General features: G+C 44.3%; 1 pseudogene; it reads left to right on the plus strand.

The window, feature by feature from the left end:
• The first annotated feature begins 2,856 nt into the window (after window positions 1-2,856).
• LOC147984647 (uncharacterized) lies at window positions 2,857-5,285 on the plus strand (annotated as a pseudogene).
• Window positions 5,286-20,703: the final 15,418 nt, after the last annotated feature.

Consider the following 20,703-nt stretch of genomic DNA (forward strand, 5'->3'; position numbering starts at 1 on the left):
AGGAAATTAAACAAAGCCACCAGAAAAGATCAGTACCTCTTGCCTTTTATAGATCCAATATTAGAAAGACTATCTAAGAACACATACTTTTGCTTTCTTGATGGATATTCTGATTTCCCTCAAATACATGTGTGGCTATGTCACAAGAGGATCAAGAGAAAACAACTTTTACTTGCCCTTTTGGAACTTATGCTTATAGACGTATGCCTTTTGGTTTATGCAATGCACTTATTACTGCTACTTCTTAAGCTTGCCTTGGTTTTTCCCTTGAAGAGGAAAGGATGTCGTAGCAAAGTAGAGATAAGTATGTCCCTCAGTTAAGAGCCAAGGTATCAATCCAGTAGGAGATACACGCAAGTCTCCAATCTATGCACATGCACAAACAATCAAACACTTGCACCGAATGTGATAAAGGGGTTGTCAATCCCTTCACGGTCACTTGCAAGGATGAGATCTGAAAGAGATAGGTATAAAGATTATTAAAACTTAAAACAAAATAAAAGTAAATAAATTGCAACAAGGTATTTTTGGGTTTTTGGTTTATAGGTCCAAAAATATATGATGAAAAATAGACCCGGGGGCCATAGGTTTCACTAGAGGCTTCACTATTGAAGGAAAATAATACAGTGGGTGAACAAATTACTGTCGAGCAATTGATAGAAAAGCACAAAGTTATGACGATATCCAAGGCAATGATTATGAATATAGGCATCACGTCTGTGTCAAGTAGACTAACTCCTGCCTGCATCTACTACTATTACTCCACACATCGACCTCTATCCAGCATGCATCTAGCACTAATGGAATCAGGATCTTTGTCGTCAGCCAGTTCGTTGCCGTCCGCTACCTGACGGCGAAGGAGGTCTTTGCCATCAGCATACAAAAAGCTCACGGCAAAGAGAGAGAGGATGACAAAGAGGGTGTTTGCCGTCACCCAGCTCTTTGCCATCTACTAGCGGACGGCATAGAAGCTTTGCCGTTTGCTAGCGGACGGCAAAGAGAGAGGGTGGCCCACTAGTGAGAACCACCTAACAACCACTTTCTTTGCCATCTGCTAGCTGACGGCAAAGAGAATAGCAAACCTAACGGCCCTTTCCCCTCAGCCCCACCCCACTAGGTACGCACTTTGCCATCTTCTAGAAAACAACAAAGAAATTAAACCTAACCAAAAATGGTCGGCCCGGCGCCCCACCCCTCTCCCTCCCTCACCTCACCACGCCGCCCCCGTGCCGCCGTCCCCATGCCCGCCTCCCCCACCGCCTCCCCCACCACCCCCGCCGCCCCCGATCACCACCACCCCCGACGCCCCCGCCGCCCCGGCGCCCTGCCGTTCAGGCCGCCCGCCACCCTGGCCCCGCCGTCCATCGCCGCTCCACCCCCGCCGCCCCGACCACCACCACACCTGACGCCCCCGGCGCCCCACCGCTCAGGCCGCCCGCCGCCCGCCGCTGCTCTGCCCCCCGCTGCCCGGCGCCGCTCCGCCCCCTGCAGGTGAGGTTTCTTCCCTTTTTTGTTTCTTTTTTTCTTGTCGTTTTTAGGTTAATTAATTAGGTATTTACTTTTTTAGGTTAATTAGTTAGTTAGTTAGTTAATTAGTAGGTGGTCTTTTACCCTACTGTACATAGTCAAAATAGGAGATTTCACCGTGAGTCGAGCTCACGTGTGCCCGCGAAAATCGCCATGGCGGTCGTGGGAGGGGTCCTGGATCCCTCTGTGGCATTGGTGGGAATGGAGTAGGGTTCATGGAGGGGAGAGATGAAGCAGAGCGAGATCGAGGAGGTCCCGCATAAGTGCAGCGACTGGTGAGCTCGGGCGGCGCTCGGGTGAGCTCGAAAGGGGGCAGAGGAGGCCGAGGGAGGAAGGGCCCAACATCTGGGCGTGTAGAGGACGTCGAGGCATCCTCGGGAGACAGTGCATGGGTGCACTATAGCATGCTCTAGAGCGCGCCATTGGCATGCCATGGCATGCCCTAGGTGCAATGAGCATGGCCACTTGTGTCCAGAAGCTCTAGGGGATTATAAACAAGAGACAAATGGTATTGGATGCTCTAGGAGATCTCTGGAGTGAGAGAGGGGTAGAGAGAGAAGAGAGAGAAAATAGTGTTGTCTAGAGAGAGAAAGTGGGGTTTTCACCCACCAATTATTGCTCCATGACCTTGCAAGAATTACTAGAGGTAGAAGATGACCAGGGTCAGAGGTGGTAAAAATTTGAGCTCATGGAGAACATTGGAAGGGGTAAAAACAGTAGCTTTGGTAAAATTACATAAGGTGTTTGATGATGTTTTCGGCAAGTAAATGAAAACTCCTTGCCATGAGATTTAATAGGATCAAATAGTAGATAGATCTAAGGTTTACCACCTAGTTTGAGAGCATTTGGACATGTTTGGCAATAGACATAAATGGTTTTGAGGGGTTTTGGTGATGTCATCTTGTTCTCCAAGAGATGATACTTGGCAAGATAAGCAAATATGGCATTTTTGACATGCTAGAATTTTCTTGGAATTTATAGAGAATATTTCCTTTGTAAATATTCCAAAATCTTGAAATAACAGAAAAGGGTTTTGATGGATTTAACCAATATTTTGAACATGACCGTGTGTTGAAACTCTTATATATGGACAATATATGTCCAATGAGCTTCCCTAAATTTCCTCAAATATTTTTGAAACAGTAAAATAATTTTAACCTATTAAAGACCATTTCTGGCCTTAAGAAAAAGCCTTTAATTAGTTAGTTAGTTACTTTTTTAGGTTAATTAGTTAGTTAATTTTTTAGGTGTTGTTTTCACCCACCAAATTTTTTATTATATTTATGTTGTACTAATTCGTTTACTCTTTGTCATTGTAGGTGTTGACAGATGGTGGGCGCGGGTCGAGAGAGCTCTGAGCCTCCTTCCTCGGCGCGTGCTAGGAGGGGTGCTGTTATTCCACCCCAGCACCTTCAGAGAGCATTGGTAGACATCATGCACACACCGGTGGGCCCTAGTTATTCGGCCGGGAGAGGTCCGGGGAAGACGGAGAGGGGTGTAGCTAGAGGTGGACGTGGCGGCGGGAGAGGTAGGAAGGTTGTTGTGCCTTCCTCGCCGCCACCCCTAGTTGAATCTCCGGGCCACCGGAGAGCTCCGTCTCAGGTGGACCCATCAGACTTGGACCAGTCTCAGACTCCGGTCCACGAGCCTTGGGCCGACGAGCCTCGGGTCGCCGAGCCTTCATCCCGCGAGACTCGGGCCCCAGAGTCTTCGTCCCACGAGACTCCGGTCCCAGAGTCTTCGTCCCATGTGACTCCGGAGACTAGTGGCCATGCTGATGGCAAGGAGAGCTGGTCTGATGATAGTTTTAGCGAGGGCGAGCTGGTTGAGCAGGGCAAGCAGGTCTACCTGCATGGTGGTACGAAGCTCCCGGCCGTGCCGGCAACCCGCGATAAGAGGTGGTTGATTCAGCCTGATGGGGAGAAGTAAGTGCATTTACTATTTTTTTTAACCTTTGTCCTTCACGTTTCTTCAAATTAATATCTAATGTGTTGGCCTTGTCATACTACAGGGGTTGGATACACACCGATGGTGTCTGCAGGCCCAACCAGGTCCTTGGTGTGCTTTGCTAGCACCACTTCCCGGGGTGGGTCACGTTGCCCGGTGAGCTTCAGGTTCCACAGCTAGCACTGAGCTGGGAGCTGTATGTGGCTGCCCCGGCCCTGCTGGAGGAGAGGGTCGACGGTGTCTTGTGCGAAACGGTGGGTGACATTGTGAGGCGGCGGTTTTGGGTAATTTCTCCTTTACAAAATTAAAAATCAACATTACCTAGTGATTGTACTAATCAGTGTTGTTTTGTTCGATTGCAGACCTTCTACAGGTATTCTGAGGAACACGAGGCGGAGGCGACTAGGGTTCTTGAAGCCGAGTGCAAGCGCCTACTTTAGAACTTACGATACGAGGCTAGGGTGCAGGCTGTTCGAGACTACTACACCTCGACTAACATTAGGAGGGCCAAGAAGAAGTGCCGCGACAAGTATCTGAGTAAGGAGAAGTACATGAAGGTAATTACCTATTCTTAAGGCCTTGTATTTAGTTTCCTTGATTTCATTCGTAGGCGTAGCGCTGAAATTTCTCTTTGCCAAACTTAGGTGCCCCCAAGATGGTGTGCGGATATGATGGACTGTTGGGAGGCGTTGGTGGATGAGTGGTGCTCTCCCCAATGGCTAGCCGAACACAACAAGGCCAGGGATAAGCGCGCCCAAATGTGAGGTGTGCCACACCATCAAGGGAGCTCCAACCTATTTGAGCACAGGGATCACTGGGTATGTGGTTTGAGCCCTTAAAGATCCATGCAATTTCATTCTTCATGCTAGCTTCAGCCCTTAGCTAATATGTTGTTCCTCTCTTTTACGCGAAACACAACAAGAAGGGCGTGCCACCGCTGTACGACCTCTATGCCATGGCTCATACCGCCCCGTTCAAGAAGGCGAAGGCATTTTGTGAGGATGACCTCGATCATCCAGAGGGCTTCACCAACATCTCCTCCCACAACAAGCTCGTGAGGTACAGAGACTTTGGGAAGGCGATGAAAGGGGATGACTTCAACCCGAGCCAGAGTCCTTTTGATCCAGAGCTCATGATGCTATCTGGTGATGGGAGGAAACATGGCTCGGTAGCCATTGGGGATGGACTGATACGTTGTCCTAGAAGTCTCCTGAGGATCAAGAAGTGCCAGGCGAGGTCTCTTCCTGAGATACCACCTCGACCATGGCCAGTGGAGCTCGCAATCGAGGCTAGGGCCTAGGAGCTTCTAGCGGAGGAAAATAGGCAGGCTAAGCAGAGGGAGATCGAGCTGGAGGAGGGGAAGGCTAGTCTGTTGGAGGCGGAGAGGAACCGGAACGACGCGTCTCACCGGGCCCTATATGAGCTCCTCGTGGTAAGTTTCTCCTGCATATTAGCCAGATCATGCACGTAATGTTCGTTTCATTACTAACTAATATGACTGACTCGTGAAAACAAAATGTGTAGTGCATGTGCGAGAAAAATGGTCAAACCCCTCCGCCGATGCCCCCGATTGCTATAGCAGACATGGTGAGTTTCATTTGAATGGTCATTAGTTACTAGTTTTCACGTTTCAATTGCATCATGCTAACGAGACGTTGCAAATGATCTTTGGTGCAGCAAGCCTCCCGACAAGCATCGACCGATCCTTCTCCGTCTCGCACTGGCGCAACCCTGACTGGTCCTTCTCCGTCTGGAACTGGCGCAATCCCGACCGGTCCTTCACCTCCGTGATGACCGTAAGTTTTCTCTAGTGTTTTGCTTACCAAATGCATAAAGACCTAGACTTAGCTTTATTTCCTCCAAAATGCTTACCACAATGACCTAGACTTAGCTAATCTTCCTCGAAAATGACATAATTAGCTACTTAGCTCCAAAATGATCTATACTTAGCTTTGCTTCCTTCGAAATGACCTAAGTTAGCTCTAATATGCTAAGTTATCTCTAATATGCTTAGTTAGCTACGTTTGCTCAATAATGGCATACACTTAGCTTACATATGCAAAAAATGGTATAATTAGCTTACTTAGGTTTGAAATGGCATAACAATCTTTGTAACATCATATATGTCATATAGTTAGCTTATTTTCCTTGAAAATGACATAATAAGCCTAATTAGCTCCAAAATGATCAATTTTAGCTAGAAAATGACCTAAGTTAGCTCCAAAATGATAAATTAGCTCTAATATGCTTAGTTACCTGGGTTAGCTCAATAAAGACCTATAATTAGCTTACTTATGTCAAAAATGGCGTGCTGATAACCCACAAGTATAGGGGATCGCAACAGTTTTTGAGGGTAGAGTATTCAACCCAAATTTATAGATTCAACACAAGGGGAGCCAAAGAATATTTGAAGGTATTAGCAGCTGAGTTGTCAATTCAACCACACCTGGAGATTAATTATCTTCAGCAAAGTGATCAGTAGCAAAGTAGTTTGATAGTTTTGATAATAGTGACAGTAGCAATAGTAACAGTAACAGTGATAGCAGTAATTTTGTAGCAAGTGTAATAGTGATGATAGCAGCGGTAACTTAGCAGTAACAATAATGAAAAGTTCGTAGGCATTGGATTGGTGACTTGTTGGATGATATTCATCATGAGACAGTTACAACCTAGGGCGATACGACACTAGCTCTAGTTCATCGATATAATGTAGGCATGTATTCCATAAATAGTCATACGTACTTTATTAAAAAGAACTTGCATGAAATCTTTTGTCCTACCCTCCCGTGGCAGCGGGGTCCATATTGGAAACTAAGGGATATTAAGGCCTCATTTTAATAGAGAACTGGAACAAAGCATTAGCACATAATGAATACATGAACTCTTCAAACTACGGTCATCACCGAGAGTGGGCCCGATTGTTTTCACTCTAGGGTTGTCGGATCATAACACGTAGTAAGTGACTATAACTTGCAAGATCGGATCCAGAACATGGATATAATGATGAATTCATAAACAGTTCATATCTGAAATCATGGCACCCGGGCCCAAAGTGACATGCATTAAGCATGGAAAAGTAATAGCAACATCAATATAAGAACATACTGGATACTAGGGATCAAGCCCTAACAAAACTAACTCGATTATATGATGAATCTCATCCAACTACTCACCGAACAGCAATCCTACGAAGGAATTACTCACTCCTGGAGGGGAGCATCATGGAATTGGCGATGGAGAAGGGTTGGTAATGACGAAGAACGAAGATCCCCCTCTCCGGTGACCCAAATGGACTCCAGATTTGCCCTCCCGAGGAAGAACATGGCTTGGCGGCGGCTCCATCTCGTGGATTTCCATAATTCTTTCTCCCTGATTTTTTTTCTGGAAATATGTGATTTTATAGTATCAGGGGGGTCATCTACGGGGCCACCAGGTGGGTACAACCCACCTGGGCGTGCCAAGAGAGGGGGTCTGCCCTGGTGGGTTGTGCCCACCTAGGGGCCCCTCTCTAGTGGGTCTTGGATCAAGTAATTCTTATTATTGATATAAAAAAATCCTCGCAAAGTTTTGTTCCATTCCGAGAACTTTTATTTCTGCACAAAAACAACACCATGGTAGTTCTGCTAAAAACAGTGTCGGCCTGGGGTTAGTTTCATTCAAATCATGCAAATTAGAGTCCAAAACAAGAGGAAAAGCGTGAGAAAAAGTAGGTACGTTGGAGACGTATCAACTCCCCGAAGCTTAAACCTTTGCTTGTCCTCAACCAATAAAGTTGATAAACTAAAAGTGAGAAAAAAAACTTTTACGAACTCTTTTGCTCTTGTTTGCATAAATAAGCTTAAACAGCACCCTGGTTTTCAGCCAACATTATAACTAACCATGTCAATAATAACACTTAAAGATTATAATGATTCATATCAATGACATAATCAGATAGCGATCAATAATAAGATATCTCAAACGGCAACACATTGTCAAAACAACCATCATATAATATGACAATAGTGGTATCTCGCTAGCCCTTTCTGAGACCACAAAACATAAATGCAGAGCACCTCCAAAGTTCAAGCAGCGACTAAACATTGTAATTCATGGTAGAAAAGATCCAGTCATGATGCACCCAACATTAGCTACACACAATGCATAAATCATGACAATTGTGCTCTACTTAGTTTCTGGCACTTGTTTTTTAGAATGTGATGACACAACATAAAAGTAAATAGAAAGTCCCTTCGCAGAGGGAAGTAGTGATTTGCAGAGGTGCCAGCGCTCAGTTTTTAAAACAGAGATAAATGATATTTTGAGACATCCACCCTTCTTATTCACTTCACGACCATCAGTTATCAACATCTTCCATGCTAAGCACGCTAGTGGCGGTTCCTAAACGGTAAAAGTAAAGGTTTTGACTCCATTGGGAGTTTTTGTTTAATTATTTCAGAGATGAACTCTTTTTCATGTTTGCAGTTTGGGACTGGGCATCCCTATTACCGCCCATTTTCTTGTGCGATGGCTAGTGAATAAACACTCGACCTAAGAATAAGCCGCTTAGCACAGAAGATATCAACTACCTCCTGTCGTTCCATGAACAATCCAGGCACACAAAATGGATAATTTTTAGAAGTTTTTAGAGGTGGCACATGCAAATTTACTTAGGATGGCAGGGTAATATTGTATATATGTAGGTATGGTGGACTCATCTGGAATAACTTTGGGTTCAAGGTTTTTGATGTACAAGCAGAGTTCCCACTTAGTGCAGGCGAAGGCTAGCAATTAGGATTGAGAAGCGGCCAACTAGAGAGCAACAACGATCATAACCATGCATTATGCATAAGTAACATTGGACACTACCATGAGTAGGATATGAACACCATGAACATAAATATTATAGAGGCTATGTTGGTTTTGATTCAACTACATGCATGAACATGTATCAAGTCAAGCCACTCAAACATTCAGTGGAGGATATCATATCATCATACTACATCACAATCATTTTAACGCTATGTTGATATCCAAGATAAATCATTATCAACTCCCAGCTACTTATGCATGGCATGAGAAACTATAACCTCTAATTGTTATTACAAACATGTTTAATCATAATGGGATGAAGCCTGGATGCTAGGTTAAACATATTTACACAAATAGAACAAGTCGAGTTCATACCAGTTTCTCTTTGCCACGGCCAGTTCATCGAGTGTCGTCATTATTGCCTTTCACTTGCACGACCGAATGATATGAAAATAATAATAGTGCAAGAGTGCCATGGACTAAGATGGAATCTGCAAACATTTTATTCAACAGGAGAAGACAAGGTAAAATGGGCTCTTTATTAGTTCAATAGTTATTCATATGAGAGCCACTCAACATTTTCATCGTGGTCTTCTCCTCAGTACAACTCGAATAAAAAAGAAAAGATATTCAGAGAAACACATTGAAATATTTTTGGAGTTTTTGGTTTTCTTGAGCAAGCAAATAAAAAGCAAAAACGAGAAAACTATTTACACGGGAAAGCTCCCAACAAGCAAAAGAAGAACAAGGAAATCTTTTTGGATTTTCTTTTTAGGCCTCCTTTGGTTTAGAGGAATCTTGTAGGAATTTCATAGGGTAGGATTTTTATAGGAAAAATTCCTTTGGAGCCCTTTGGTTTGTAGGAATGGAATCATATTCCTATGAAGGAATTCTTCCTATCCTCCACATTTCATAGGAAAATAAACATTAGCCTAGACTCAATGGAAAAAATCCTATGATGTGAATAAAAGGGAATTTCCTTTCCTATTCCTACTCATAGGATTTGAGATACATGTCATCTCATTTTCTATGACTTTCCTATTCCTATGATTTTCCTACCCTATGAACCAAAGGAGGCCTTAGTACTACTACTAAGCATGCATAGAAAGTAAATTAACTACAACTAATTTTGTTTGGTTTTTCTAAAGGTTTTAAACACACAAGAAGAAAGAAAGAAAATAAATCTAAGCATGGACGATACGATGAAAAAGTGTGAACACCGACAAATGGAATAAGTGAACATGAATGTAAAGTCGGTGAGAGACACGTACTCCCCCAAGCTTCGGCTTTTGGCCTAACTTGGTAATCATTCAGTAGACTAGAGGGTAGTAGTCGGCGTGGTAGCTCACAGAGGCTTGCTACCTCTTGAGCATGCGTTGGTTTTCCATTGAAGAGGAAAGGGTGAGGCAGCAAAGTAGCGTAAGTATTTCCCTTAGTTTTTGAGAACCAAGGTATCAATCCAGTAGGAGGGTCCATGCAAATCGCCTAGTACCTACACAAACAAATAAGAACCTTGCAACCAATGCGATAAAGGGGTTGTCAATCCCTTCACGGCCACATGCAAAAGTGAGATCTGATAAAGATAATAAGATAAATATTTTTGGTATTTTTGTGGTATAGATTGGAAAAGAAAGATTGCAAAATAAATAGTAAACTAGAATTGTAGATTGGAAACTTATATGATGTAAAGTAGACCCGGGGGCCATAGGTTTCACTAGTGGCTTCTCTCAAGATAGCATGTATTACGGTGGGTGAACAAATTACTGCCGAGCAATTTATAGAAAAGCGCATAGTTATGATGATATCTAAGGCAATGATCATGAATATAGGCATCACGTCCATGACAAGTAGACCGAAACAATTATGCATCTAGTACTATTACTCGATACATCGACCGCTATCCAGCATGCATCTAGAGTATTAAGTTCATAAGAACGGAGTAACACATTAGACAAGATGACATGATGTAGAGGGATAAACTCAAGCAATATGATATAAACCCCATCTATTTATCCTCGATGGCAACAATACAATACGTGTCGCTTCCCTTTTTGTCACTAGGATCGACCACCACAAGATTGAACCCAAAGCTAAGCACTTCTCCCATTGCAAGAAAGATCAATCTAGTAGGCCAAACTAAACCGATAATTCGAAGAGACTTACAAAGATATCAAATCATGCATATAAGAATTCATAGAAGAATCAAATAATATTCATAGATAATCAAGTTCATAAACCCACAAATCATCGGATCTCGGCAAACACGTCGCAAAAGAGTTACATCGAATAGACCTCCAAGAAGATCGAGCAGAACTTTTTATTGAGATCCAAAGAGAGAGAAGAAGCCATCTAGCTAATAACTATGCACCCGAAGTTCTGTGGTAAACTACTCACACATCATAAGAGAGGCTATGGTGTTGATGTAGGAGCCATCCGTGATCGAATCCCCACCGGCAGATAGCCGGAAAAGGCCCCAAGATGGGATGTCACGGGTACAGAAGGTTACAGTGGTGGAAAAGGTGTTTCGTGGCTCTCCCCGAAGGTTTCAGGGTATAAAAGCATATATAGGTGAAAGAAGTAGGTCGGTGGAGGTGCGAGGGGCCCACGAGGGTGCGGGGCGCCCTCCTGCCTCGTGGCTTCCTCGTTGCTTCCTTGACGTCCACGCCAAGTCTCCTAGATTGTGTTTGTTCCAAAAACGATCCTCCCGAAGGTTTCATTCCGTTTGATATTCCTTTTCTACGAAACACTGAAATGGGCAAAAAACAGCAATTTGCACTGGGCTTTTGGTTAATAGGTTAGTCCCAAAAATAATATAAAAGGTATATTAAAGCCCATCAAACATCCAAAACAGATAATATAATAGCATGGAACAATCAAAAATTATAGATACGTTGCAGACGTATCAAGCATCCCCAAGCTTAATTCCTGCTCGTCCTCGAGTAGGTAAATGATAAAAAAAGAATTTTTGATGTGGAATGCTCCCTAACATAATTTTAAATGTAATTCTCTTTATTGTGGCATTAACGTTCAGATCCAAAAGATTCAAGATAAAATTTTAATATTGACATAAAAATAGTAATACTTCAAGCATGCTAACCAAGCAATTATGTCTTATCAAAATAACATAGCTAAAGAAATCTTATCCCTACGAAATCATATAGTTTGGCCATGCTTCATTTTCGTCACACAAAATGCTCCCATCATGCATAACCCCGATGACAAGCCGAGCAATTGGTTCATACTTTTTAACGCGCTTCAGCCTTTTCAACCCTTACGCAATACATGAGCGCAAGCCATGGATATAGCACTATAGGTGGAATAGCATATGATGATGGGGGTTATGTGAGAAGACAAAAAAAGGAAGTCTCACATTGACGCGGCTAATCAACAGGCAATGGAGATGCCCATCAATTGATGTCAATGCGAGGAGTAGGGATTGCCATGAAACGGATGCACTAGAGCTATAAGTGTATGAAAGCTCATCAAAAGAAACTAAGTGGGTGTGCATCCAACTTTCTTTCTCACGAATATCTAGGGCATTTTGAGGAAGCCCATCATTGGAATATACAAGCCAAATTCTATAATGAAAAATTCCCATTAGTATATGAAATTGACAAAATAAGAAACTCTCTATCATGAATATCATGGTGCTATTTTGAAGCACAAGTGTGTAAAAAGGATAGTAACATTGCCCCTTCTCTCTTTTTCTCTCATTTTTTTATTTGGGCTTCTTTGGCCTCTCTTTTTTATTTGGGCTTCTTTGGCCTCTTTTTTATTTTTTTATTTGATAGTCTCCATCCTTCTTTCCTCACATGGGACAATGCTATACAAATGATGATCATCACACTTTTATTTACTCATAACTCAATGTTACAACTCGATACTAGAACAAAAATATGACTCTATGTGAATGCCTCCGGCGGTGTACCGGATATGCGATGAATCAAGAGTGACATGTATGAAAGAATTATGAAAGTGGCTTTGCCACAAATACGATGTCAACTACATGATCATGCAAAGCGATATGACAATGATGGAGCGTCTCATAATAAACGGAACGATGGGAAGTTGCATGGCAATATAGCTCGGAATGGCTATGGAAATTCCATAATAGGTTGGTATGGTGGCTACTTTGAGGAAGATATAAGGAAGCTTATGTGTGATAGAGCGTATCGTATCACGGGGTTTGGATGCACTGGCCAATTTTGCACCAACACTCAAGGTGAGAAAGGGCAATGCACGGTGCCGTAGAGGCTAGAAAATTGCGGAAAGGTAAGAGTACATATGATCCATGGACTCACATTAGTCATAAAGAACTCATATACTTATTGCAAAAGTTTATTAGCCCTCGAAGCAAAGTACTACTATGCATGCCCCTAGAGGGATAGATTGGTAGGAAAAGACCATCGCTCGTCCCCGACCGCCACTCATAAGGAAAGCACTCAAAGAACACCCCATGCTTCAAATTTGTAACACAACATTTACCATACGTGCATGCTACGGGACTTGCCAACTTTAACACTAGTATTTCTCAATTTCAAAATTACCCAACTAGCATGACTCTAACATTACCACCTTTATATCTCAAAACATCTATATGAAAGTTTTTATCATACCCATCTTGAATGCCTATCATATTAGGACTATTATAGCCAAAGAAAATTACCATGCTGTTCTAAAAGACTCTTAAAATAATATAAGTGAAGCATGAGAGATCAATAATTTCTACAAAATAAAACCACCACTTTGCTCTAAAAAATATAAGTGAAGCACTACAGCAAAATTATCTAGCTCAAAAGATATAAGTGAAGCACATAGAGTATTCTAATAAATTCCGATTCATGTGTGTCTCTCCCAAAAGGTGTGTACAGCAAGGATGATTGTGGTAAACTAAAAAGCAAAGACTCAAATCATACAAGATGCTCCAAGCAAAACACATATCATCTGGTGAATAAAAATATAGCCTCAAGTAAAGTTACCGATAGATGAAAGAGGGGACGCCTTCCAGGGCATCCCCGAGCTTAGGCTTTTGGTTGTCCTTGAATTTTACCTTGGGGTGCCTTGGGAATCCCCAAGCTTAGGCTCTTGCCACTCCTTATTCCATAATCCATCAAATCTTTACCCAAAAACTTGAAAACTTCACAAAACAAAACTCAACATAAAATCTCATCAGCTCCGTTAGTATAACAAAACAAACCACCACCTTAAGGTACTGTAATGAACTCATTATTTATTTATATTGGTATTAAACCTACTGCATTCCAATGTCTCTATGGTTCATACCCCCCGATACTAGCCATAGATTCATCAAAATAAGCAAACAACACACAAAAAACAGAATCTGTCAAAAAAGAATAGTCTGTAGTAATCTATAGGTTTCGAGTACTTCTGTAACTCCAAAAATCCTGAAAAACTAGGACAACATGGATAATTTGTATATTGATCTACTGCAAAAAGAATTTTATCACATTCTAGTGAATTTTAACAATTATTTTCGTGAGCACAAAGTTTCTGACTTTTTTAGCAAGATCAAACAACTATCACCCAAGAAGATCCTATTGGTTCTACTTGGCGCAAACACTAATTAAAACATAAAACCACATCTAAACAGAGGCTAGATGAATTATTTATTACTAAACAGGAACAAAAAAATTGGGTTGCCTCCCAACAAGTGCTATCGTTTAACGCCCCTAGCTTGGCATAGAGATTTCAATGATGCTCACATGAAAGACAAGAATTGAAGCACAAAGAGAGCATCCTAAAACACGTGACAAACACATCTAAGTGTAACATACTTCCTATGCATAGGCATCTTATAGGCAAACAAATTATGAAGGCAAGCAAAAACTAGCATATGCAAGGAAGCAGAAAGAAACACTAGCAATCTCAACATAACGAGAGGTAATTTAGTAACATGAAAATTTCTACAACCTTTTTTTCCTATATCATAGTAATTACATGTAGGATCATAAGAAAATTCAACAATATAGCTATCACAAAACATATTCTTAACATGATCCACATGTATGCAAAGTTGACACTCTTCCAAAATAGTGGGATTAACATTAACTAAAGTCATGACCTCTCCAAACCCACTTTTATCAAAAACTTCATAAGATTGAACATTCTCCAAATATGTGGGATCTCAAGTTGACACTCTTCCAAACCCACTTTCAATATTATTGCAAACATTATTATCAATCTCATATTCATCATGGGGCTTAAATAAATTTTCAAGATCATAAGAAGAATCGCCCCAATCATGATCATTTCAACAAATAGTAGTCATAGCAAAACTAGCATCCCCAAGCTTGAGGTTTTTAATATCATTAACACAATTGACATTAATAGAATTTATAATAACATCATTGCAATCATGATTTTCATCGAAGGAACTATCAATTATGGGTGCAATAGCAACGATCTCATCTTTAACATAAGGAACTATAGCAAATTCATCTTCATAAATATTGGCATCATGGCCACAAGAATAGCAAGCATCATGTTCATCAAGGGATATTTCAATCAAATCATTAGAATCATAATTATCTATGGATTCATGCATATCATTATTTTCTTTCCAAGCAACGGTCATTCTTTCAATAAATTCTTTGACATAGACATTATGAGCATAGTTTTCATAGCAATATTTAAGTATGTCAAAATTTTCAGATTAGTAGAGAGTAATATCATACTTTTCAATCAAAGAAGCAACTTCATAAGCACCCTTAAAAGCAACAAATTCTTCAATTTGTTCGATATCATAGTAACTATAAACACCCTTTGTGTAAGAAGATAAGATTTCATTATCATTGAACTCACATAGGTCGGGGAGGTGTTTTTTAGGGTTCTTAGAGCAACACGTAAAATCATAAATTTCACAAACATTCCAAGCATAACACAACAATCTATTTATTTGATCCCATAAGAGTCTCCCTTTTTCAGACAAACGATGACGCATAAAATGAGCATGCTCATCTAAAGATTTCCCATCAACTAGGCTAGTTGGGGTTTCAGCACGAGCGCATAAGGATCGAAGATGATCCAAGTAGAACACTTTAAGTGGATCCATATAAATAGATTTTTATCAAGCAAAGATGCAAGAAAATAGAAGGCACAAGGAAACACAAACAAAGATACATACGGGAAGAAGGCGAAGAAAAGGCAAAGGTGAAGTGGCGGAGAGGAAAACAAGAGGCAAATGGAAAATAATGTAATGCGAGGGATAAGAGTTTGTGATGGGTACTTGGTATGTCTTGACTTGTTTGTAGATCTCCCCAGCAACGGCGCCAGAAATGGCTAGTTGTCGGGAAATCAAATCTTGACTTGACTTGGTGCAAATCTCCCCAACAACGGCCCCAGAAATCCTTCTTGATACCTCTTGAGCATGCGTTGGTTTTCCCTTGAAGAGGAAAGGGTGATGCAGAAAAGTAGCGTAAGTATTTCCCTCTGTTTTTGAGAACCAAGGTATCAATCCAGTAGGAGACTACACGCAAATCGCCTAGTACCTCCACAAAAAAATAAGAACCTTGCAACAAACATGATAAAGGGGCTGTCAATCCCTTCACGGCCACTTGCAAAAGTGAGATCTGATAAAGATAATAAGATAAATATATTTGGTATTTTTGTGGTATAGATTGCAAAATAAATAGTAAACTAGAATTGTAGATTGGAAACTTGTATGATGTAAAGTGGACCCAGGGGCCATACGTTTCACTACTGGCTTCTCTCAAGATAGCATGTACTACGGTGGGTGAACAAATTACTGCCGAGCAATTGATAGAAAAGAGCATGGTTATGATGATATCTAAGGCAATGATCATGAATATAGGCATCACGTCCGTGACAAGTAGACCGAACCGATTATGCATCTACTACTATTACTCCACACATCGACCGCTATCCAGCATGCATCTAGAGTATTAAGTTCGTAAGAACAGAGTAACGCATTAGGGAAGATGACATGATGTAGAGGGATAAACTCAGGCAATATGATATAAACACCATCTTTTTAACCTCGATGGCAACAATACAATACATGTCATTTCCCTTTCTGTCACTGGGATCGAGCACCGCAAGATTGAACCCAAAGCTAAGCACTTCTCCCTTTGCAAGAAAGATCAATCTAGTAGGCCAAACTAAACCTATAATTCGAAGAGACTTGCAAAGATATCAAATCATGCATATAAGAATTCAGAGAAGAATGAAACAATATTCATAGATAATCAAGTTCATAAACCCACAAATCATCGAATCTCAGCAAACACACCACAAAAGAGTTACATCGAATAGATACCCAAGAAGATCGAGGAGAACTTTGTATTGAGATCCAAGGAGAGAGAAGAAGCCATCTAGATAATAACTCTGGACCCGAAGGTCTGTGGTAAACTACTCACACATCATCGGAGAGGCTATGTTGTTGATGTAGAAGCCCTCCGTGATCAAATCCCCCTCCGGAAGACCGCCGAAAAAGGCCCCAAGATGGGATCTCACGGGTACAGAAGGTTGCGGCGGTGGAAATGGTGTTTCGTCGATCTCCCCGAAGGTTTCAGGGTATAAGAGTATATATAGGCGAAAGAAGTAGGTCGGTGGAGCTACGAGGGGCCCATGAGGGTGGGGGCGCTCCCACCCCCTGGGGCACGACCTCCTGCCTCATGGCTTCCACGCTGCTTCCTTGACGTCCACTCCAAGTCTCCTGGATTGCGATTGTTCCAAAAACGATCCTCGCGAAGGTTTCATTCTGTTTGATATTCCTTTTCTGCAAAACACTGAAATAGGCAAAAAACAGCAATTTGTACTGGGCTTTCGTTTAATAGGTTAGTCCCAAAAATAATATAAAAAGGTATATTAAAGCCCATTTGTCGGGGGACTAATCCACGAGCACCTATGGGACCGGCGGACCAAGTCCCTTTAGGTTCGGCGGGGGCGAGGGTCGCACGAAGAGCAGATCGAGGTGAAGCACACGAGCAGTTTACCCAGGTTCGGGCCGCACGGATGCGTAAAACCCTACTCCTGCTTTGTGGTTTGTATTGAGTTCTTGCTCGGGAGCACGGAGTGCTACAGTACACCCCAGCAGCTAACGAGAACGAGCGTGAGTGTTCTCTCCCTCCCCCCTTCTCCTCTACGTTGCGCATGGGCCTCCTTTTATATGCTCAAGGGGTCACCGACAGGTGGCAACGTAGACAAGGGTAAAAATGGAAAGGTATTGCGGTTGGTACAGCTACCTGCTACAGTGTATCATACCTAACCCTGACGGCAGGGGACCAGGGCATTAAATGCCCATCTGCGTCGCCTAAATAGTGCAAAAGGGACCGTCAGGGACGCCACCGCTCGCCATGATGGCAATCTTGTCAGCGCCGCTTGCCACCGCGCACCGCTGGCTGCACAGCCTCCCGCCACGTACGCCTGGAAGGGTCCCAGAGTGACACGTTGGTGGATGTGCTGGAGCGCGGGCACAGAGTGGTGGCTTGCCGCGGCAAGCACCTTGCCGCGGTCGTTGTCTTGTCGCGTCCGGCAGCTTGCCGCTCACCGTGCCTTGCCGGGACGCGTGGCGCGTCGCGGCAAGTTCCTTGAGATGCCTTGGTTGGCCTTCCTGGCAAGCTCCTCTTGCCGGGGTCTTGTCTCCTTGGCTTGGATACTTTGTCCTCGAATGGCTCAAAAGGAACCACGGAGGACCTTGGCGGTCACCCGGCAAGCCTTGCCGCGGGATGCTGCGACTGCCCATGCACAAGTTTGGGATACTAGGGTACCCCTACTCTAGTACACCGACAGGAGCCCCCGGGCCTGGGCCTTACACGGCGCCGAGCGCTGTTGGGCCAGGCCCAAAACAGGGCACGGGCACGCGCGGCCTGGGTTACGCCGTATCTCTCCCCATATCCACCGCGCCCTCCCCGAACGGCACGCGTTGAATGCGGCGTCGTGGGAGAGATCGTGGGTGGTTTCTTTATTCGGAAAGGCGGAAAATCCGCCCCCTCCCTCTTTATAAGCATGGGAACCGCTGCCGCAGCGCCAGGCTCCGAAGAGCCCCAGCCAGGCGTCTACTTGAAGGCCGGCGATGGCGTCTTCATCAACCTCCCCTGGCCATCAAGCTCCAGGGCGCCGGTCGAGGGAGAGAGCTTTGATGGAGAGGGGCTCGCCTCCACTGGGCTAACGCTAGTTGATGCGCCGAGTAGTAGCAGCGGCGAGCCTAAGGAGGAGCGGCTGCTGCGGAAGCTGTTGTCGCTCTACCGCGTGCGGCAAGCCAAGCTGGAATCCCGCGAGGTGCTTGTCGCGAAGGCGGGAGCGGACATCGAGAAGCGCGCGGAGGAGCTCCGGGGTCTCAACCAGGAAGCTCTCCGGTCCCTAGCAGAGGAGTGGGAGCAACTCGCCGAAGAGCAGAAGGCCTTCTTCCTCGAGAAGGCCGAAGTTGAAGAGCAACAACGGCTTGCCGCTGAGAAGCTGTCTGTGCAGGAGGGTGAGCTGGTGCAGCGGAAAGTTAACCTCGACAGCCATGAGGAGGAGCTTGCCGCGCATGAGCAAAAATTCAGCGGAGCCCTTAAGCAAGCAGAGGATGCTGCCGCAGTTGCCGAGGCCACCAAGAAGGAGCTGGAGACAAAGGTGGCGCAGTTGGAGGCCGATCTCAAGGCGAGTGGTGAAGAGCTTGCCGCGCTCAAGTGTGAGCGGGAGAAGGATGCCCACAGCAACTCAGAGCTGCAGGTTCGTCTCGCCGAGAAGGGCAAAGAGCTTAGCGCCGCCAAGGACTCCAACACAGATCTTGAGTTGAAGCTGACCACTTTGACCAAGACGCTGGACGGCGCCAGGGAGCAGGAGGTGGCCTTGAAGGAGGAGATCAAGGCCGACAAGGCGCTGCTGGCGAGTGCCGCCACCGCCTAGAATGCTTTTAGGGAGAATGTGGAGCACTGGACGGAGGGTCTCGTGAATGCTGCCGCAGATATCGATAGGGAGCTGGCGCAGCTGGGGGTGGAGGATCTCGGGCATCCCTCTGATGAGAACCTCCAACCCAGCGCCAAGCTCACCTTGTCCTTCAAAGTCGTGGCGACGGCCCTCCAGCGGCTCCGGGAGAAGATCCCAAAGCAGTTGGCCGACGAGTCACGCAAGATCTGCGCGGGAGCTCTTCAAAAGGTGTTGGTGAAGGTGGCCTTCCGCAACCCGGGCCTCAACCTCACCAACGTCCTCAAGACCCTGCCGCCGGATGCTGATCTGGAGGCGCTCAAGACCCTTGTCGCACCCATTGTGGACAAGGTGAGCGGGATCAAGAGGATTGAGGGCGATCGCATAGACTAGGCCACCCGTTTTCTTCTTTTCTTGTCGCTGCTGGTCATGTTATGAGAACAATCTGTTAGAGCCGCGACAAGCTACCTTGTAATATAACTCTATTCCGGGTAATGATTGCAATGTTATTCCCTTTACTTGATTCCTCCCTTTGTATGTTTTTGCCCTACGCTTTTAGGGAACTTGCCGGTGTAGGCACCTTAGCCGTGAGCGCTGAGTGCGGGACGTCAGCAGCCTGCTGGCGGTGCCGCTACCGACAAGAAACCTTGTCACAACTAGTCGTAGCTTAATTAAGTTGTTGAGCGGACTCGAAACAAAGTAAGGGCGCAACTAGCTACGAGTTGGTTCCTCTGCGCATAGGTTTTCCATACAAAGTGTGGTCGTTCAAGGGAGATAACTTAAAAATTTAAAAAATCTGATTGCTCAAACTTTAGCAACTTAGCTTTTCTGTTGTTTGCTTCCCGGTAAGGCGAAACTTTCTTGAACGACGCCTGGTCCGTACCATTATCTTCTCCTTTCCCCCCCGGCAAACTTGTGGGCGAGGGAACCTTCCTTTCCTTGAGAAAAAAGAAAGAGGAGAAAATAAAGATATGGAGCCTTACGGCTCGTTATTGCTTACCGGGGAGTAGGTGCTGCACAAAGTGTCAGATCACATATGCAAAAAATAGAAAGCATGAAATTGACAAGATGTGTGGAGCATATGAGCTTTACTTATGCACGGGGTCTGCGCCCAGCTTTGTATAAAGGATTACATGCAACAGCGGCAAGACTTGTACCAAAGGTGGTTGCCGGAACAGGTTCCGGCAACCGCGCCTTACGGGTAAAACTTACGAAGATGCTCAATGTTCCAGGAATTGCTCACCGGAATGCTATCTTCGGTCTCAAGGCGGACAGCGCTAGGCCTAGTGACTCGTTTCACCCGGTAAGGGCCTTCCCACTTCGTCGTCAACTTGTTGGAATTCTTGGCGGACTGAACACGCCGAAGAACAAGGTCGCCTTCCTCGAGACTTCTGGCGTTAACTTTGCGGCTATGGTAGCGGCGCAAAGCTTGCTGGTAGCGAGCAGCTCGTACAGCAGCCTGAAGATGGTCTTCCTCAAGGAGTAGCGCGTCAACTTGTCGCAGCTGCTCTTGCTCAAGCTCATCATAAGCGAGCACTCGAGGTGACC

The sequence above is a fragment of the Triticum urartu genome, chromosome 2A (genome assembly GCF_056163025.1).
Source record: "Triticum urartu cultivar PI428250 chromosome 2A, HENAU_Tu73, whole genome shotgun sequence".
Taxonomy (NCBI): domain Eukaryota; kingdom Viridiplantae; phylum Streptophyta; class Magnoliopsida; order Poales; family Poaceae; genus Triticum; species Triticum urartu.